Source organism: Mandrillus leucophaeus, unplaced genomic scaffold, assembly GCF_000951045.1.
Source record: "Mandrillus leucophaeus isolate KB7577 unplaced genomic scaffold, Mleu.le_1.0 Scaffold194, whole genome shotgun sequence".
NCBI lineage: Eukaryota > Metazoa > Chordata > Mammalia > Primates > Cercopithecidae > Mandrillus > Mandrillus leucophaeus.
The window spans coordinates 1,558,954-1,581,581 of record NW_012101965.1 but is presented as its reverse complement, the minus strand read 5'-3'; the positions used below and the strand labels follow the sequence as shown (position 1 = coordinate 1,581,581).

General features: G+C 41.2%; 1 long non-coding RNA gene across 1 annotated transcript in view; it reads right to left on the bottom strand.

Annotated features, from left to right (window-relative positions):
- LOC105538538 overlaps nucleotides 1–22,628 on the bottom strand; it is a 43,545-nt gene that overhangs the window by 19,793 nt on the left and 1,124 nt on the right. Inside the window, exons 2-3 of the long non-coding RNA XR_001005923.1 lie at nucleotides 22,147–22,448; nucleotides 20,424–20,585 (exon numbers count right to left, since the gene is read on the bottom strand). This is a non-coding gene — a long non-coding RNA (uncharacterized LOC105538538). The remainder of the gene's footprint in view (nucleotides 1–20,423; nucleotides 20,586–22,146; nucleotides 22,449–22,628) is intronic.

Genomic DNA, 22,628 nt, shown 5'->3' with positions numbered 1-22,628 from the left:
TTCATTCGCTTATTCACTCATGCATTTATTTATCCAACAGGTAAATTGAATAAATAAAGTCTCTGCATAAGGCAATTTGCTAGACATTGGGGATAGGTGCCAGCCCTCATGGAACTTACATTCTAGTGGGGACAAAAAATGAGTTAACAGAAAATTAAGGAATTATGTTGTGATAACTACAATTAAGAAAGTAATTATGTAAATGAGCAAGCAGGCACAGGGATAGAGGTGGAGGGGGAAATTTCTGTAGACAGGATGATCAAGGAAAAGTTAGGAAAGGAGATTTATTTTACCTTAATAGGAAAGAAAGAGCCTATTTGTAGGCAAGAAAGAAAAGACAAAGTAGAAGAAGAAACAAAAGCTGGAAGACAGGCGCAATACTTACGGAGTGAAGCACAGGAGAAATGGGAGCCTGCTGGATCCTGGCCACGGGGGTTGCAGTGGACCTTGGAGAGGTTCATGGACATTTCCTCCTTGAAACAAGATTGAAGAAAGAGAGGAGGCATACAGACCTTCCTCTGGAAAAGAAGTGGAGGAAAGAGATAGAAGGGTCCCACATGAGGAGGAGTTCATCTCAGTAAGGTAGACCATGAGATCATTCACCAAGCCAGAGATTGTCCTTTGGTCTGGTGACATCTTTGAGTGACTGCTGCAGGCCAGGAGCTGTGCTAGGCACCAAGCGTGCAAAGTCAAGTAACACAGAAACCCATTTTCAAAGAGTACGTAATGGCTTTAAAGAAGAGAGATTTGAAAACAAATTCTTACAACTAAGTACAATAAGTGCTCTAATAGAAATATCCACTGGGTGGACTGGAGTACAGAGGAAGGAGTGATCAGGACTACCTAAGGAGGAGGGAGAGAAGGTGGCTCAGAAGAGGTTTCTTGTAACTTGTGTACTGGATTGCAAAGATTTCAAGTATGTAAAGAGTAACCTGGGTGGGAACACTCTGGCCAGAGGGAGCACCATGTCCAGAGGCAGCCAGTAGCACAGTGAGTTAGAGGAAGGGCAAGTTTAAACCGCTAGTGTGTAAGGTTCAAGGAGAGAATGGGGTAGGAGAAGGAGGTGGCATGCGTGGGCAAAAAAAAAAAAAATGGAGAGGTGAGTGAGGGCCAGGCTACTGTTTTCTGTATAAGGAGGCTGGATTTTCCTCCTACGGGAATGGAAGTCATTGATGAGTTTAAAACAAAGATTTCACATCTGAGGCCATGTGGAGGAAGAATTGGAAGAATTCCTGATGAGAAGCAAGAAAAGCAATGACAGTTTGAGTTTGGGAAACAACTATTGGATAGAGAAAAGGAAACTGAAAAGAGAGGGCCTTAATAGATACAATTAATGAGATTCGGCTTCCATCTGAATATAAGGATGAGGAAGCAGGAGTCCAGAGAACTACCAGGTTCCTGGCATGGGGAAATCAAGGATGGAGTGCCCATCCCTGAGATAGAAAACAAATGAAGAGGGGGAACCGGGTGGGGAGTTAGGATAAAAAAGTTTGAAATCTAAAAGTGGTTAAGAGGAATGAAATAAACAATCAATCATAAGTGGTTATCAAATGGTAGGAGGGTCAAGTTGAAGTTAGCCACATGAATCAGTAGTAACATCACCAGGCGGTGACCTAAGCTTCCCAGAAGAGCTTAGGAGTGAAGCTGAGAAAACAGGTTCATCTTTCCTCTAGAGCAAAGTGTGGGAATGTGAAAGTGGTAGAAGGTCAAGCAGAAAGAGAACTATCAGACACCAATGACGGTGCAGTTCAATGTGACTAATCTTGAGCTCTGTGCCAGGATAGATGAGGGGCTGGAGGAAAGCGTAGTAAAGAGTTCCGGGACAGTGAAGGAAACAGGTGTTTCTGAGGTCAAACAGAAGCTCAGTGGGAGACATAGGGATAAGTGGCTATGGTCAGGGTAGAGAATTTCAACAGGTAGGATGCCAGAGGGAGAGCACTTTCAGTTGACTTTGAGTTCTAAGATGTGGCTGTGCTCCAAGGGGGCTACTTGCACTGATATGGCTCGGGTAGTGTCTGAAGTTAGATTTGAGAATTTGATCAGAGAGGACGGTAAGCATGGATGAGGAAGTCACTGTGACTCATGCAGGGGAGGGTAGAGGGCACCCTCTGAGGAAGATGGAGATGCATCCTGAAAGCCCTTCCTGCGGTCTATGGGGATCGGTGCCATCTGCCTCCTGCCAGCCTCTCTTCCTGCGGCCCTGGCCCAGCCTCCCCACTCCAGCCCAGCGGGCCTTCTTTCAGTTCCTTGAATGCCCTGGACTTTGTTTCACCCCAGGGCCCTCACAAATGCAATTTCCTCTTCTCAGAATTTCTAACACCCTTCGGCTTCTGCTCTACCTTCTTCCACTCCAATCAGATCTCATTTTGAATATCACTTCCCCAAGAAGACTTTCCCCAAATCCTCGGGCCTTAAGTCTGTGTTAGAACCCTCTGTCAAACTTCCCCCTATTACCTAGTACTTCTTAGCATTTGCCACAATTGTAACTCAGTATTTTGTAATGATTTGCTTATGGCCAATCTCAGTGGATAAGCTTTTTGAGGGCAGACACCCTGCCTGCCTTGTCTATCAATACAACTCAGTACCTAATAGAGGACCCACTGACGCATTTTTACCTACCCTTGGTCTGTGAGGATTACAAGTGGCACAATGCAATGTATGCAGTATTTTGATATAAAATATTGAACTAATATTCCAGAAATACATTTAAAATATTAAATTTATTTTGATATTTAAAATGAATTTAAAATATTAGATTAAATGTGTAAGTAAATGTGAAAGTAAATGGTTCACTGGACGGTGAAACAGTTAATCTCCCAAATTAAGACTCTACAGCATATAAATTTATAGGCTGCTGCTATATATTTTTCTGTGTGGGTGAACTCAGAAAGAGAACTATCAGGCACCAATGACGGTGTAGCTCAATGTGACTGAGCTTGAGCTGTGTGCCAGGATAGATGAGGAGCTGGAGGAAAGCCTAGTAAAGAGTTCCAGGACAGTGAGGGAAACAGAAGGTGTTTCTGAGGTCAAACAGAAGTTCAGTGGGAGACATAGTCTCTCCCAGAGTACCTCGCTGCCAGATCAATCTTCTTTAAACACCATTTTTATCACAGGACTCATGCTTAAAATTTTCAGAGGCTCCATTTCCCTTCCCTACCACAACTGAAGTCCTTCCACAGACTTGCAGTGGCCTCTAGAATGCGTCTGGGCCCCGGCTCGCTTCTGCTCATGGAAGCCTAGTTCTTTCATGCTTCCATTAACCTGTCGGCCTCATTTTCCCACCTCCATGACTTGGCCCACATTGCCTCCCTTTCTTGGAAGGCCCTCACCTTTCTCCAGAACACATTGGGAATTGTCCCTGTCATTTAAGACCGGCCTCAACTATCAGTTTCTCCATGGAGCTTCAGCCTCTGGCCCTTTCTTGTCTATTGTTTTAGGCTCCTTTGAATTCCTATAGCCCCAGAGAACCACAACATAGCTCTCAATGTATACTGTCCTGGGTTGTTCAGTATAGATTCTTGGGAGTTATACATGTCTCATAGTAGATAATAAATTCCTCATCAAACCAAGGGGAACCTAAATAACATAGTTCACACTTGTCTTCCCCAGACTATGATGCTGGTCAGGTTATCTGTTTACTGAATATCCAAACACCTTGAGAAATCATTTTGCCTTAAGGATTTCTTTTCAAATTCAATAGATTTTATCTCTATTTATTTATTTTATTTTAATTAATTTACTTTTTTTGAGACAGAGTCTCGCTCATTCTCCCAGGCTGCAGTGCAGTGGCACGATCTCAGCTCACTGCAACCTCTGCCTCCCAGGTTCAAGCAATTCTCCTGCCTCAGCTTCCCCAGTAGCTAGGATTACAGGCACCCACCACCATGCCTGGCTAATTTTTATATTTTTAGTAGAGATGGGGTTTTGCCACGTTGGACAGGCTGGTCTCGAACTCCTGACCCCAAGTGATCCACCCGCCTCTGCCTCCCCAAATGCTGGGATTACAGATGTGAGCCACCAGGCCCGGCTGAAATTTAACGTATTTTGGAAAATATATTTTAGCATTGCTTTTCTTGTTTTTCCCCTAGTCTCCTGTGAGTATATAGTTAACGGGATGTGTTTGGATGAATTACAAACAATCCCTTTCTAGAATACAAAATTAACATTTACTGCCATAAGGATCTGTCCCAAGTCAGTTATTTAAGGTCGTATGATATTTACAAATGAGGCTGGACTGGGGATAGGAATTCCTGGTATTCTGTGTATTTTTATAATTGACTGCAGTGACTCTCATAACATATGAAGACATTATTACAAAGTATGTTTAAGGCAATTCAGGACTTTTTTTGTGTGACTCTTATTTAAATAACTATTTCCAGTGATTTTCTTGGCTGTGTATCCCACAGAAATTAAGCAAGCTCAGTCTTTGAATCGCTGAAGGCACATTTCTTATAAAACGAAAACAGTTTTCATTTAAAAAAAACTCACCTCCACGTACTAAATCCGTAAAAACGAAAACAGAAAGAAAATCTACATAACAAATGCCAGTTAGTTATGTATGTGTGGTTAAGGGCTCACTATCATTACATTCATAAAATTATTAATTATGTGCAGGGCTAGAATCCAAGACATATCTATAACTCCTTAGGAATTAATGTAGAGGTTCATAGTCACTAATCAGCTGAAAAAAAGTCCTTGGAAAATTTAGAGAATGTAAGATTATTTTGCTTAACCAAGAGACATGACACTGGATGGTGGTCAAAGCTTATGAACACAGTTTGTATATGAAGATCGGCAGTTCATATATCATTCTTTATCCTTTGAGAAAAGGTAACATAACATTTCTAGGTTGAGTGTCCCTTTTGCAAGTAAAACAACAACAACAACAAAAAAAAACGTGGTGGAGGCAATTCTGGAATATCCAGGAAATCTGATCTCACAAATGAGGAAGCTCCCAAATATGGGCATAGAGTGAGACCAATTTTCCAGTGCAAATCCTCTGAGGCATATGTAGTTGGGAATACCCTTATTGAAAATTCCTTTTCCAAATCCAGTTTTAGAAGATCTGTTTAATTACTAGATAAAACAGAAAAAAAAAATCATAAAACTCTTTTAGATTACTGATGGGAAAAAACAACAGTCATGATGTGGGGAATCACCCAAAGTTTTCTATAGACTCATAGGATCCAAGTAATCAGAGGCACTAATTTCAGGAGCCCTGGTTCAAGTGACATTTCCTTCTGATCCATAACGGGCACCTTTCTGTTTCATATTGTCTGTGCATAGTTCACATATGAGGCCAGGGTCATCACCCACACAGAAAAAAAAGACAAAAATATGTGTGCCACCCCGACCCGCTTCTGAAAATGAATCTACATCAAAAATGCAGGATACAGTCTGAACTTGTACAGTATGCTGTGTGACTAGACCAGAGCTCCAGCTTGAGAGGTTACTAAATGTGAAATACGAAGGCAAAATCTGTTATTTCCATTTGCACATGAATCATATTTGCTATCTGTCATAACCTAGTGACATAAAAGTATTGCAAATCCCCAGAGCCCCATTTGCTCCCCGGAAGGAAACCCCTGATCCCCCCGTCCCCAAGTCTGGCCAAGCTAATTTTATCCAGAGGACTAGAGAGCCTGGAGTAAAGACTCTCAGCCTGGAGACTAAGAACAAGAATGCAGCAGCCAGATTGTGCTGCCACTTAAAGAAAGCATGACTTTGGGCGTGTTACTTACCCTCTCTTGGTCTCAGTTGCCTCATCTATTAAATGGGTTTAATAATAGTGCTTACTTTACAAAGTGATCATGGGAGGAAACTAGACCTACGTATTTTCTGCTTAGGAAACACTAGACCATTGCCAAGCAGAGGATATTAATAAATGTTATATAACTGTCAGCTATATTCATTGTTCTGATTACTTTAATGCCAACCGTGTCCTTGTGTCTTGCCAACAGTCCTCCTGAGGGTTTCTGCTGCCTGCCCTATAAAGGCATCTTCATAAGAACTCTGTGCTGACCTCACCTGCACTTTATAGAACTGAACTTAGTTCTGAATTCCTCAAAGAATTTTCCTTAAAATTGTATGTTTGTTGACAACTGCAGTGTAGCGATCAGCAAATTCTCTCTCAGGTCATCTTTGAGTGGGTTGACTCTGAGGTCCAGCCAGGTTCTGAGGGACTCTTGTCCTCACAGCCTGTTTCAGTCAGTGATGCTAAGATTGTAGGTCTAACCTTGCAATTCATCTCTGTCAGGCATCACAAACACTTTCCCTGCATTAACTAATTTCTTTTTTTTGTCACAATCACCCTGTTTTTAGCCTCACTTTGGACATGAGGAAATTAAGGTACTAAGACATTAAAAACTTTGCCGTGTCATCCTGCTGGAAGTGACAAAGGCTGTCACAGGCAAATCTGACCCCACATTCTAGATGAGGTGCTCCCTCATCGTAGTCACCTGCCTGCCACCTGTTATAGTTGGTGGTGACTTCACAAAATCTCAGAACCTGGGCTATCCTCTTTGGGAAGCTCTTCAACCCTTTGGGATCAAGGCCACTGAATCTTCTAGACTGCGATCAGGGAACTATAGCCCATGAATTAACTTTTCTATATTTTCAATGGTTGAAAAAACTTAAAAAATACTTTGTGCCATATGAAAATTATGTGAAACTCAATTTTCAGTGTCCACAAATAAAGTTCTCTTGGAACACAGCCACACTCATTTATCCATGTATTATCTATGACTGCCTTCAAACTTCAATGGCAGAGTTGAAGAAATGTGACAGAGATCATATGGCCCACAAAGCTGGAAATATTTACTATCTGGCCAACCCTGCTGTAGATTCTTGCTACCCCACATGTGGTGCAGATACCGCCACCACCAGCAGCAGCTGGGACTTTACAAGCAAAGTAGTACCTCTAAAGATTACTGGGAGGAATAGAGATATTGACTATACTGAACTCATCACAGTACCAGCCACAGAGCAAGCAAATAAATGGAAACTAAATGGTAGCTCATAAAATTGTGAACCCTGGACATTTGGGACGCGTGACTTCCTTAGTAAGAAGTTCCACGGAAAGTGAGGAAACTGGAGAAACATTTTCATTATATTTGATCAAAAGTGAAGACCAATAATGTGTAAAGCTGTCATCGAATAAGTAAGGAGCTTCCTGCCTACTCCTCATCCTCCTAATTTCCCCCAACTATGCCCTGCACCCAGCCACTGCACATGCCACCTGCAGCTTCAGCCCCACCCGAGGCTCTGCAATAACCATGTCCTTAGTCATTGCTCAGGTGAGTTGGCATCATTTCAACCCCACTCAGAGACCTGCTTTCACCACATGCCCTACATTCTGAAACTGGGTGTCTGCCCTATGCCTCATTTATTCACTCAACAAACACTTAATTGCCTCCCATGTGCCAAGCAGAGGGCCTCCTCTTGGAAACAATATAGCAAGAAGCAAAACAGAAGCAAAACAGACACAGTTCCTAGAAACAAGTCTTCCCCTTACACCCCAGTAGTCAGTTTTTTTGTCCAAGTGTCTGCCTTCCTAAAACCCTAAATATTCCACTTCCTCCAAAAATAAGTTCCAGGTTTGCTCTCCCAGTTCTTGTAGAAATGAGGTCCTTTGACATCTAGTCCAGCCACCATCTCCTGCCAGCTCTGTAACTATGTGTGTCTCCACATACTTCTGTTCCCGGCCTCCAGGCCTTTTCCCCCATTCAACCATCGATGTGATTCTGACCTTCCAAATACCTTTCCCACCCACCCAGTTCTGCTTCCCATGCCCTAGGCCCTCCATTCCTACTTGTAGCATGCTCTCTGACAGAGCATCCCTTTGGGTACTTTAGTGACAAAGCCTCACTCTTTACAAGACAGACCTCACCAGCCTGTGTGGGAACAATCCCATGCTGATTGCATCGATGGAAACTATAAAAGGAATCCTGGCTTTGTTCATTCACCTTTTTTGATCATGGGGTAGTCCTTATGTTTGGTGACTCATATTGAAACGCCTTGAGTGTTCTCTTCCCTGGGCAATCAGTTTCCCCTGATTCATTGGCCACATGCTTTTCCCTTGGGGAATAAGTAATTTGCTGGCCATTTTTCCTACTTGCTGATGTGTTTCTCAGAGGTTGAATAGGTTACCTGGGAAAGGCCAAATGGAAGTGTGACATAAATAAGTTTTCTGCCAAATGAAGGCATTAAAAAATTAAGACCATTAAACAGATTACTCCTTGGATATTGATAGGATGGCATTTTCTGTTCACATAAAAATGAAAACCTTATCCTCCTGCAAATGCAGCTGAAAAGATAGTTGAATTTCCTAGGATATTCAGACTGATTTTCAAGATAGACCAGGAACTATAGCCCTCAGTCATGGTGCAATTTTATTAACAAAAACAAGGTATACGCTAGTAATACCTAGCATGACAATGCTTCTGTTCCAGATGAAGGAGCATGCTCTGACATGCAGTCAAATCATATTTCAATTTATTTTACAGTTGGTTTTATTTAGCTTCTTCAAAATCAGCTAAATTAAGCATTGTGGTTAATAGCAGAGACTTTGAAGACAAGCAAATTTCCAGCTGCAGTTTTACCAGTTTCTAGAGCTGTGACATTAACCCTCAGTTATTTTGTCTGTACCATGGGATAATGATACCTACTTCAGAAAATTAAATATGATAAAGCAAATAAAACAGTTAGCTCAATACCTACTATACAGTGAGTGTGCCATAAGGTGTATTACATATACGGATATGGGGTGCTGAGTGTCAGGAGACAATAAATCCAGACTCCGTGTGATTGACAACCGAGCAATCTTATCAACCCCCCCGTTATCCTATGGAGGGAGATCCTCTACCCTCAAAACAAAAATAAAGTAGCTTTGAAAGCTATAATGTATCTTTAATATTTTCTTCATCCTCTCCAGAGTTGTCAAGAGAGATGTGAAATGTGACTCTTATACAGTCACCTCTTTCTGGATCCTGATACTTCCCTTGATCAGCAGGGCAGCCATACCCTGAATGTCTCCTATCCAAGGATGGCCACAGTTACCCCTGGTGGGACTTCTGGTTGTCTCAATTCACCTTTCACAGAGGTGAGCTGGACACAGTGAGTGCGACATAGGTAGAAAAAGAGTTCCTATTTCAAGGGTAGAGCCAAGTGTGAGTCACAACCATGGAAATTTGAGATTATTGAAAGACTGATTTATCTTATTAGATTAGTCACACATAGTCCAGGATATGGCGATAAGTGTGTATTTGTCATGCTTTAATTTTTTAAGTGTGTGTTATGACCAGGCACTGACTATTATCTTCATTTAATCTTTATAATAAGTCTTTGCAGGAAGTACCATTATTATCCTCTCTTCATATTTAAACACTCTATGACATCCATACATAGAAACTTCAAAATACTACTGAGGGACACAAAAAGTTAAATAGAAAGGCATATCATAATCTTCAGTAAAAAGGTCCAATATCATAAATATGTAAAGTCATCCTAAATTAATTCATAAGTTTAATGCACTACCCCTCACAAAATAGTAATTAATTTTGTTGGGAGTTGGGGGAAGACTAGATTAATGGATACTAAAGTTCATATGAAGAAACAAGTAACATTAGCCAGGAAAATTCTAGAAAAAAGTTAGAAGATACTCTATTAGATAGTAAAGCATGTTACAAAATTCCAATTTAAACAATGCTTTCTTTGCCTAAGAACAGACAAAAAATTAATGGAACAGACTAGAAAGTCAATACATCAAAATATACACAGAAAGGTTGGGTGCAGTGGCTCACACCTGTAATCCCAGCACTTTGGGAGGCTGAGGCAGGAGGATCACTGGAGGTCAGGAGTTCAAGACCAACCTGACAACATGGCAAAACCCTGTCTCTACTAAAAATACAAAAATTAGCAAGCTGTGGTGGCAGGCACCTGTAGTACCAGCTACTTGGGAGGCCGAGGCAAAAGAATCACTTGAACGCGAGAGGCACAGAGGTTGCAGTCAGCCCAGATCCCACCACTGCACGCCAGCCTAGGTGACAGAGTGAGACTCTGTCTCAAAAACAAACAAACAAACAAACAAAACACACACGGAAATTTAGTATATGCTAAATTCAGTTGTCAATGAATGTATTATTTAGTAAATGGTATTGTAACAACTGGGTGGCCATCTGGAGAAATAAAATAAAATTAGGTCTCTACTTACAGCTTAAAATAAAATAAATTCCAGATGGAACAAATATTTAAATATGAAAAACAAAGCCATAATTTTTTTTAATTGTTAGACTTTATTTATTTTTTAAATTTCATTTTGGGAAAGATCTTTCTAAATATGACTTTAAAAACCCAGAAGCCATAAAACAACTCTTAAAAAACTCTGCTTGGTCCTTTGGAAAGACATGCAAGATGAAAAATAAAATAAAATAAAACTCTGCTTGGAAAACTATCCCATATACAAAGTTAAAAGACAAACTTTGCATATACAAATGAAAATACGTGTATATTTGCAATTCGTACAACAGACTAAGGATTAATCCCTATACATAAACAGTTCTTAAACTGTGGTAAGAAGGCCAATACCCAAGGAAAAATGCATAAAAGACTTGAGCAGTTACAGAAAGGGAAATAAAAATAGTTATTTAAGGCTGGGAATAGTGGTGCATTCCTGTAATCCCAGCACTTTGGGAGGCCCAGGTGGGAGGATTTCTTGAGGCCAGAAGTTCAAGACCAGCTTGGTCAACATAGCAAGACCCCGTTTCTACAAAAAAAATTTAAAAAGTTAGTCGGGCATTGTGGCACACACCTGTACTCCCAGTCGCTCTGTAGGCTGAGGCAGGAGAATTGTTTGAGTCCAGGAGTTCAAGGCTGCAGTGAGCTGTGATCATGCCACTGCACTCCAGCCTGCATGAAATAGTGAGACCACATTTGAAAAAAAGAAAAAGTTATGACCCACCACATTGCAGCATTGGCTCCTGTAGAAAGAGACTGGAAACTGCCTAAATGTCCATCAATAGTTAAATAATGGTACAGTCATAACATGGAATGCTGTGCAGCCATTAAAAAAAAATAATGTAGATTGCCTGTGTTGATATGGACATCTCCAAGATCTTTTAAGTTAAAAACTATGTAAGCCTGAGAAAAGAACCTTCCAGAAGTTGAGAAACTTGCCTAAAATAACACTGCTATAAGGAGGGTAGTTGGTACTAGAACTCAGCTCTGTCTCAGTGCAGACCCCTGCTTATATCGGGATCTGGGCACTGCTGTCGTTATACTGTGAGAAAGTCACATTGCTGGTAAGATGGGGAGGGCCACTGGATGCCCTGTTTTTGTGACTCCGTGGATCCATTGTTTCTTTGGGCAGTTTTTCAAGGAGTAGGGGACAGAGCATGGAATGAAGTATTGGCTATAAGACTGACCTATTGAACAATTGTTTCTTGAGCACTTTATTAATGCTTTTCCCTTAACATGTGTCAGAGACATCCAGGACAAGCAGGGAGGTAGAGTGTCCTTGATCCTCTTAGGATCACTGGAGCCAACTTGAAGCTGAGGGATCTAGCATTGGTGATATGGTTTGGCTCTGTCCCCACCCAAATCTCAACTTGAATTGTAGTTCCCATAATTCTCACATTTTGCAGGAGGGACCCAGTGGGAGATAACTGAATCATGGGGGCTGTTCCCCTGTACTGTTGTCGTGGTAGTGAATAAGTCTCATGAGATCTGATGATTTTATAAGGGGTTTCCTCTTTCCCTTGGCTTTTATTCTCTTTTTGCTGGCTGCAATGTAAGACATCCCTTTGCTCTTCCTTCATCTTCCACCATGATTGTGAGACCTCCCCAGTCATGTGGAACTGTGAGTTAGTAAAACCTTTTTCCTTTATAAATTACCCAGTCTTGGGTATGTCTTTATTAGCAGCATGAGAACAGACTAATGCAATTGGGAAACACGAAAGTTTGTTCCCTCTGTCCTCTGCTCCTTGGAAAATATTTTGTACCTTGAAGAAAGCTAGATATTTATGGCAAAACCTTTTCCATTCTGAAGGGAAAAGCACTCAGCAAACTGAGCATTGACAGTAGTTGAAGGGCATGTGGCAACATCCCAAGTCAGTTCACAAAAGGAAATGAAGGCAGAGTTCTTATCTAGTTAAAACAGCTTGGGGAAAGAAAATGGGCAAGGGTTATTACCTAACTTGGCATTGGGCCCAGAAAAGAAAGGTTGGCATTTCTTTTCTTACAAAAACTGTCAGGAAACCTCAAATTATAATCCTTGCTTTAGAGTTATAGGGAATTTTTCTTTCCTGAATCCCAGGGTACTTGACATATATGAATTATTTGGCCCTTGGAATGCTTCCTTAAAAAGCAATTACTGCATTAATTTTTGTATAGGTGGGGAAGTTAAATAAGATTAAGGTTTGAAGAATTTACAAAACAATGTAAAGGCCCAACCTCTGGCATCTTTTCTGGAACTCCTGACTTTAAGTGATTCGTCCACTTAGCCTCCCAAAGTACTGAGATTACAGGCAGGAGTCCAGCGCCCCAGTAAATCTCCTCTGTCATCTTTTCTTTTTTTTTTTTTTTTTTTTTGGAGACGAAATTTCAATCTTGTTGCCCGGGCTGGAGTGCAATGGTGCCATCTCAGCTCACTGCAACCTCCACCTCTCTGGTTCAAGTGATTCTCCTGCCTCAGCCTCCCTAGTAGCTGGGATTACAGGTGCACGCCACCATGCCCAGCTAATTTTTGTATTTTTAGACATAGGGTTTCACTATGTTGGCCAGGCTGACCTCAGGCAATCCACTCACCTCAGCCTTCTAAAGAGCTGGGATTACAGGAATGAGCCCCGTGCCTGGCCAAATCTCTGGTTATCTTTTCTAACCTTTAAATTTGCCTTCCCTTGGTTTAGTGTTTACTGCTGTTATGAAGTGAGACAAACCCCACTTGGCAAAAGCACATTGGTATTTCCTAGAGAGGCTCTGGGTTTTTTTTTTTTTTTTTTAAGTTGTTGTTTGTTTGTTTTTACTTTCATCTATTTTAAAGTTTCCATGGTAGCATGGTAGAATGTGGTCTATTGAGCAGTCAGAAAGCCTGGGTTTGATTTCTGGTCTGCACTAACCGGCTATGTGTTCCTGTCATTCCGATTTACCTCACTGGGGCCCAGTTTCTTCATGAGGAGAAACTCAATGAGGAAATTTGTGTTAAATCAGATTAATTATCAAGAATTACAGTATTACATAAAGCCAGTGGAAGCAAGACTGTTTTGGTTGAATTTGAAGAGGAACCATGGAGGCACATCCTTTCTTGCCCATCCATCTGCATGGCTTGAGAATAACCTTCATATCCTCTCCAAGGAACTCTAGGATTCCTATGTAGAAAGTAGCTTGAAAATCATCAGTCTTGATGGTTTCTAAGATCTCAAACTCTACCATTCAATAGTTCTATACCTGTAAAAATAAGTAAATGTGTAAAGGAATTCTTGAACTCCCTTGCAAAAAAACCCTTTACCCCCAAGATATGGAAAACAACCATAAAATGCCTTGTTGTAGCTTTTAGTTTTATTAATTCCAAGCAAACCTTAGAATAAAAAGACTTCTCCTGTCAATAAAGTGAGCAAATAACAATTAACATTTATTGAGTGCTTACTATGTGCCAGTCACTGTTCTAAGCACATCACATGTATTAACTTATTTAATCCTACTAATAACCCTAAGTCCTATTATTATCTCCAATTTTTCAAATTCAAAACCAAAGCAGAGAAGCAAGTAATTTGCCCAAGGTTGTTTAAGTAGTAAGTGGCAGAAGAAGCTTTGAACCCAGCAGTGTGATTCAGACCCTATACTCAGATTCCTATATTAAATGTTATCCACTGTAATATCAAATCATATACAATTTTCTTGATGGAATCATAGAAAGATAAAATAGTGGAATTGGAATGACTTAGGGACCAATGAATCCAGATCTTTCATTTTATAAATGAACAAAATGAGGCCAATTTAAGAAGGGAAAAAAAATAATCTCTTAATCTCTTGGCTCAGCAGAAAGTTCCACCGTTTTTTCTAAAGTTTCTCAAAATGATTTCTATAAGACTTTGTACCTTAAAGACATAAAAACAAACAAACAAACAAACAAAAAAACAGTTATTGGCCAGGCACATTGGCTCATGCCTATAATTCCAGCACTTCAGGAGGCCGAGGAAAGAGGATTTCTTGAGGCCAGGAGCTCAAGACCAGCTTGAGCAACAAAGCAAGACCCCAACTCTATAATAAATTACAAATTAGCTGAGTATGGTGGCGCAAGCCTGCAGTCCCAGCTACTTGGGAGGCTGAAGCAGAAGGGTCAGTGAAGGCTACAGTGAGCCATGATCACACCACCATACTCCAGCCTGGGTGACAGAGTGAGACCTTGTCTCTAAAAATAAATAATAAAAATTTTAAGAATTTGAAAAATTAAAAAAAAAAACAGGTATCAACTCAGACAAACAGAAGCTTTAAGGCTTAGAGTAAATGATCATTAGTTTAGAAAGTTATTAATGTTTTGTTGTGGTGAATTTTTTATTTAAATTATCCAATTTAGCACTAGAAATACACTTTGAAAACAGCAGCATCCAGAGTTCTGCATTGTTCGCTCAGTTATCACAAAGTAAACAGCTGTAGCAAGGGAATAAGACGTAGCAGGCTGTGCAGTTCTGAACAATTATAGTTAAAATGCCTAAGGCCAAGAATTTTTCAGCCACCCAAGAAGTACAATAATTTTCTCGAAGTTCAAAGCCAGGGATGTATGTATGAATTAAGTTATTTTATAAAAAAAATCTTTTTCAAAAATCTCAAATCCCATACTTGCTCGAGTTAGGATGTTTGACACCACTGAGAACCAACCAAACAATGACTGTTTGGTTCAACCAGAGAACCTAAGAACCAACCATGAAAGCCTCAAGAATCAAGGCATTTCTTACAGGTTTATTTCACACCTGAATTGTAACAAGTTGAGTGTTCCCAGGGGTACTTCTTAAGATACCATAAAAGTAACTTATTTCAAGAGAAAATCACATTTCGTTCTAGAGATGAAGCATAACGCTTCTCCAGTTGTTTTCTGTAGAGAGCTGAACATATCTCAAGATAGATTTGGTAGATTTATTTCAAGTATGAAAAATTCAGCAACCCCTTCCCAACCCTCTCCTCCTCCCTGCAAAGCATATACTAAAAATATGGCAACTGCAACATTTTCTCCTAATTTTCTAAATGCTCTCTAATAAAAACTAGAAATCAACAAGGCTAAATTCTAGGGATTTTATGAGAGCAGAACCAATTAAGAAAAATAAGAACATTCCCATTAACATAAAACAAAAGATTAACACTTTTGCATGTAAGTTCATTTACAAATAAATTTTAAAAAATTAAAGTGCATGAAAAAACATTTTAAAACATCTAGACATTAATATGGGAAAACAGCCAACTTACTGTAATCAAAAGAATAATAAATATTCTAAACAAAAATAAAATTCTAAACCCCCAAACCACTGAATGGACCCCTACTCTCAGCCAAGGAGATTTCAAAGAAACCTAAAAAAACTAGTTCAGGCCATGATGGGAAGGGAGGGTCGGACATGCCTCCTTATACTCTCCTCTCTTTGGAATTCAGGCACAACTGACCAGCATTAACATTAAAACAGAGATCTTAAGACTGACAAAACAGACTTTTTGTAGCAATAAGATAGCAATATGACAGGAGGCCCTGAAAGAAATCGAAGTATTTTACTTCCAAATATATTTATTTGATACATTTTGAAATGACCTGGCAAAGCTGTCTCTTGTGAGGAAACTCTCCATTCAGTAGATAATTATCTCTTCTTTCCAGGTCTTTTCCTGATCCAGGAGAGATTGAACTAAGAGTCTGGCACCTTTTAAGGTCTGATAGGAGATATTTACCACCTATTACTCTTTCTGAAGCCTGCTACCTGACGACTTCATCTTCATAACAATAACCTTGGCCTCCACAACCCCCTCTCTTATCTTAACCCTAGGCATTTCTGTCTCAATTCTTTAGAAAGAAACTTAACTTTTTCAACCAACTGCCAACCAGAAAACCTTTGAATTCAACTATCACCTATAAGCCCAACACCCTCCTTGAAGTTGTCCCACCTTTCTGGACCAAACCAATGTATACGTTATATACATTGATTGATGTCTGCCTATAAATTCTGCCCCCTAAACTGTGTAAAATCAAGTTGTAACCCAAACGCCTTGTTTGTATACATGTTCTCAGGACCTCCTGAGGCTATGTCATGGGTCATGGTTCTCACATTTGGCTCAGAATAAATCTCTTTAAATATTTTACAGAGATTGGCTTTTTTTTTTTTTTCCAACAGCATATAAACATCCATACTAAACATACCTGGCAGAGGGTCAGTGCATCTCTCCCTTGCTGATGGTTATTCATTCAAACATGAAAGGGAAAAATAACTGGTCTAGTCTTTCTCAGGAACACACACTCTTTTTAGAGTCAGACTATTTTCTTCTTCAATGAGTTAAGTTTTATTAGAGACACTTAGTAGTATATTTGGAAACTTAAAATGTAATAGCAGTACCTCTTCTTTTCTGATCTTCTGTTTATTCCCTTACCTACCTAAAAAGATAAATCACTAGGATTAACCCAACACTTAGGCTCAGTAAACTGCATTAACGTGTTTGGACTCTCAAAATACTGTATTTCCTCAATTTTACAACATACTATTTTTTAACATTTTAGTATTTCTAATATAGTGATTAGTTTAAATTTTTACATAAAAAGCCTCAAATGCCAGAGAGTGAAGAGAGGTGGTTCTCATTGCCTGTGCATTTGCAAGCTTAAAAATGTCCAAAGGAAAGGTATCTTTTCATTCATCCACCCAATCATTTCATTCATCTAACAAACTGTTATTCACTGAGTGCCTGTTTTGTACCATGTACATTTCTGGGCACAGGGAGTACATAGTACAATGATAGGCAAACATCAGTGACAGACTCTCAAAGAGTCTCATTCTAGTAGGGAAAGGTAGATGATAAACAATTAAACCAATAAATAAAGAATTTTCCATTGTGATAAACGATTCAAAGAAAACAAGACAGAAAGATCAGGAAGTGGGGTAAGTCAGGGAGGTTTCTCTGATTAAATAACATGTAAGCAGAAAGCTGAGTGCTGAGCAGCTGAGAGGGCAGTCCCTGTAGAGAAAACAGTAAGTGCAGGACCCTGAGGCGAGCTGGCCTGAGCTCAGCAAAATCAGGGAACATGGAGACTCACCCTGTTGACTCATTTACATGGCTAGCTGAACAAGAAGTTCCATTTAACTTAAATTTGGATTTCTATCTCTTGAACAAAATATCTTTCAAAAGATACATTATGATGCTGGACTAAAGCTACAAGAGAAAAACGCAGAACTAAAGTCCATTGTTTCTAGTAAAGCAATGGCCCGTTTGGTCCCTATATAGAGATAAAGCTGTTTAAATGTGTCATGGAAGAATAGACCCACTCGCACGATGAAAGGCTTAAAGGGAGCCAAATTCCTTTCCAAAGCTGTTATTGAACAGAGCATCTTCAAGGACTATCTCTGTTTCCAGCAGACCTTCAAGAGAAGTTTAAAGGAATATGTAATGTTATGGTCAATTCTAAATTACGAAAAAGGCCAGAAGAGGCAGATTACTGCAAACAGCCTATCTGAGCACTGCAGTACACAATTGTCAAAGATCAAAATCAGCTCAGAGGAATCACAAAACTCCAAGAAGCCTTCAAATCAAACATGAATGGTGACAGTGAAGAAGAAAAAGAAATGTCATCGCATCAACAAACGTAGGCTAAGTGAGTAAAGGAAGAAACGTGTATACATTTCATACAATGAGGTTGTCCCCCTCCCAATCTTGTTATTAAATCCATAGTGTGTCTTACAAACATGGACTCTAAGAATCATAGAAATACCACAGCTCTTTCTCCAGCCTGCTAAAGTGCTTGGAATTTCCACCGTTAAGCTCTAGGAAGTTCTGTAAGAACATTTTTTTCAAGAAATATAACACAGTAACACATCGCAATCTGTTTGAAAAACGAGCATGATTTATCTTACCAGCCAGTCCCGGAAAACAGGTCTCCGAAAGAATGGAAGCCTTTAAAATTTCTTTTTTATGGAGATGGCTCACAGCCAAAGGAGCAGGATTATAGAGACCCCAAACTAGATTGAAGGGATTGAGGGACAAATGAAGAGAAAGGGGAATGTCAAGGCAAATTTTCACAATGGCTTGCACTATTCCAAGTAACAAGAACTAATTTATCTCAGAAACACATGGCTTATTGCTAAAACCAACACTGCATTCTAGCTAGTTCCTAGTAACACTCATTTCTGGGCTTTCTGTCATCCTATTTGGTCATTAATAGCAGCATTCGCAGAAACAGAAATGAAACTAAGAATTGAATATTTATATTTATGATGTAAAATAAAAATTACTTTGCCAAGTGTTTCAGCCAAGTGTTGACAGGAAATAAAACAGAATTCACAGGGATAGTGGATTTTCGGACAAGTTTGAGATGTCAGCATCCCATGCTTTCAGGCAAAGTGGAACAGAAGGAACTGTACTTGTCATTACACCAACTGCCTCCCTCCCAGCGGAGGGTCTTTGTTCCTGGCACTATGACTCATTGGGGTCACTAAGGACATCAGTTGTCCCTCCGCCATGGTGGGTCTTGGGTTTCTCCATTCGGTCCAGATAACACCTGTAAAGGATCTGAGGTCCCTAGATAAGAAGCAACATTCAGTAGAATTTGGCATTCGTAAGATGATGAAATCTATGACATCATTATCCCAGTTCTCACGCTTATAATCCACAGAGAGCTGCTCTTTATTCTCAGAACTAGCCTTTGTAGTGATCTTGAATGTGCAAACATCACTCTTTAGTAATGTTTGAAGCAGAATTTGAAAATCTGAACCATGATTCAAAGCTATCCTGTAATAACTAAGCTGCCATAGTTATCTAAGGGTGCTTCCCAGTATGTTTTGTATGATCTGCCTTTCCAATAGAGTATAGTGCAGGGAAAAGGAGTGGAGGCAATTGTATAAAAGACACAAAAGGTCCAATTTTAGTTTGGCCCATGACTGCCATGCCCTGGAATTCTGTACACTCTCAGAAAGAGAGTGTCACTGATTATTAAAAATATACAATTTCTTCTTTTTTATTTTTTTTAATTTTTAGAGACATGGGTCTTACTGTGTTGCCCAGGATAGACTCAAACTCCTGGACTCAAAGGACCCTTTCCTCTCAGCCTCCCGAGTAGCTGGGACTGCAGGTGCATGCTAATTAAGAATCAACAACCAGGGGCTCACGTGTGTAATCCCAGCACTTTGGGAGGCTGAGGCGGGCAGATCACGAGGTCAGGAGATCGAGACCATCCTGGCTAACACGGTGAAACCACGTCTCTACTAAAAATACAAAAAATTAGCCGGGCGTGGTGGCGGGCACCTGTTACCCCCGCTACTCGGGAGACTGAGGCAGGAGAATGGCGTGAACCCGGGAGGCGGAGCTTGCAGTGAGCCGAGATCGCGCCACTGCACTCCAGCCTGGGCGACAGAGCAAGACTCCATCTCAAAAAAAAAAAAAAAAAAGAATCAACAACCAATAAACTGTTGCTGATTCTTGATTAAGAAAGGCTTATGAACTATGTTTGAGCTCAGCAGGGTCGCCTCTTACTTGTCACAGGTAGTGCTCTCTTTCATCAGGTTCTTCCTGCTCCCCCCATCTTGGCAAGCACATCTCTTTTACTGCATGGTACAGGGATACAGGCTGCAAGCACAGTCTCACAGAAACCGTTTAATTACAAGAGGTCATGTGTGCTCATTTTACACAGTTCATGACCCATAAACCCCGCATTGGTGTCAAAATGGCACGTAACTTAGGAACTCTCCAAAAATATTTCACATAATCAGAATTCGTTTTTCATCTAATAAGGAGACATATTTTTTCTCTTAAGTGTCTACTAGATTTTAATAATTACTCTCTTCTTTAAAGAGTTCTGTCCATCTTGACAAGGCCTATAGCTCAAATTAAAGTCTCCTTCAAGGCTTTTCGGCATTCTATATCTCTTTGGTTTCAACTTATTCAACAAATCTCCCCAAATTGTATTTCCCTTTTTTCCATAAGAAGTCATTCCATCTATACTCTCTCTTTCTCTTCTATTCTTTCCTTTTGTTTCGCCAAGAAAATTGTCATTGGTCTTATCAATGCGTTACATAATAGAAGGGGAAAAGCCAAGGGTACAGCCCAACACAGCGCTGATTTAGAAGGTGGAAAGGACAGTAAAGACTGCCTGGTGGTGGGAGTGGCAATTCACAAGCCCAGTAGTAGAATCATGGAAAGTGGAGTTTGAACAAAATCGAGGGCTACAGACCACTCCTGCCTCTGACTGCTATCACCTTGTCACAAATCCTGGCAGGCAAGATGACAAAGCATTTACATCAGGACAGTTGGCAGTGGCAGGTATGGACATGGCCCCTCGGGCTTGCCACTCCTCCTTACTGTACTCCCAGCTCATCACACCAGAGAGCAAGACATGAGCCAGACAGGGGGAGTGGAAGCTGCAGGAGGAATTGAAGCCATGGAGCCAGACAGAGATGAGAGGGAGCAGGCCAACTCTGTTTACAAAGGTGCACCAGCGGGACAGTGGTGTGAGGACTAACATTCCAGGCAGGGTCTTTCAGATACACGATCTTCTTCTGTCAGCTCAAATGAAGCCCAGGAGGTTTCCTGAAGGTGGAACCAAGACCCTTCTACCTCTGAAGCTGCATTCTGTTTTGGGAGGCTGGGAGACAGGGCACCAAAAGAGTCCCTGTCTCACAGGATCTTTCCTGAGAGGAATGGTCTAGTAAGACTGGTCACTAGGGTCTTTGGAGTAACACAGGCTTAATGCCACAGGTGACTCTGCCCCTTTTGGTTGTGGAAACTGCGCAAATGTCTCAAGCTTTTTAAGCTTCATATAAAAAGCATATATAAGCATATAGCAAGTAGTTGATCAATGTCATTTTAGACCCTGTCATTTCTGCTAGCCCTGAATTCCAGCAAGGTCCATTTACAATGGATAGCTGACTATCCATTGTTTGAATGTTGATAGCACATTTGTGAACAAGAAGAGAGGACAAATAACGAGAGGTTTGGAACCGGAAGAAATTCCAGCCATCGGTTTTAAGACCAGAACCAGTCTTCGGAGAGGCCACTAGTGACACCCTGCCACCCTGCTCTAAACTTCTATTTTTTTTTTTTTTTTTTTTTAGACGGATTCTCGCTCGGTCGCCCAGGCTGGAGTGCAGTGGCACGATCTTGGCTCACTGCAAGCTCTGCCTCCCGGGTTTACGCCATTCTCCTGCCTCAGCCTCCCGAGTAGTTGGGACTACAGGCGCCTGTCAACACGCCTGGCTATTTTTTTTCTATTTTTTAGTAGAGACGTGGTTTCACCGTGTTAGCCAGGATAGTCTCGATCTCCCGACTTCGTGATCTGCTCGCCTCGGCCTCCCAAAGTGTTGGGATTACAGGCGTGAGCCACCGCGCCCGGCCTGCTCTAAACTTCTTTTTGCCAAAACAGTGCCACCCTCCACCCAGCTCGCATCCCCATCTCTGCAGGTACTTACGGGCGAGAGGAGGATACTTAAAAACCTGTGATATATGGCCTGACGAGTATTCTTAAATGTAATTAAAGGGACCACAGTACAGAATATTTCCAATTGGTTCTAGTTTAGCCAATCTAGTAAATGATCCAAAGGGTCCCTTGCTTAGAGGGCAGTAAGACAGTAAAAGTACCCTAAGCCTCCTCTCTGCACAGGACCTGCACCCCCACTGCCCAGGGGACTGCACCCATCTCCACATGACTCACTCTCCCTATGCAACGCATGGGGGTGGGGAGGGGAGCGCCAGTATTATCAGCCATCAGCACCCTGGGGTGAACTGATAATCAGGACAACTAAAAACACACCTAATAAAGCCTTGGAGACACATGGCAAGCACGGCGATGGACTAGAAGCGATTTCTAAGCTGAAATGCTGCTTGAATGCAATGTCAGCTGGATGCTTGGTGAGCAGAAATAGAGAAGGGGAAATGGAGCAAGGGTGGCATAGGGGTGAATGTTGTTCTGATTCCTAAGTTTACCTAAGATTGGGGCCACGGGGTCGGGTGTTCCCTGGGACCTACGTCTCATGCAGCCTGGGGTCCAGAGCTGGCAGGAACAATGGAGATGGGGACCAAAGGCTGTCACTGCTGCTTTTTCTCAAAATTCCCGCCCGGGTCCTGTCTGGGGCTCCCGCCTACGCGCTCATCACGTGCACAGCCCAAACTTTTCAGAGCCAGCCCGAGGCCTGCGGGCCCGGACGCCAGGGTGGTTTTTAGGGTTTTCTTTTTTTCTTATTTCCCTTCTTCTTCTCCACAGTTGATGATTTTCTGCAGAAAAACAACTGCGAAAAAGAACCTATTTCATTTCCAGTTCCCATCACCGCGATTTCCACATGGATGTGACGTGACCCCAGCTTCCGAAATGCCCAGGTGACTCACGCGGGGACACCCCGGGGCGGGGCGACGGAGTTTCTCCCTGCTCCCGCGGGGACTGGGCGGGGCGAGGCAGCGGGGCGGGGCAG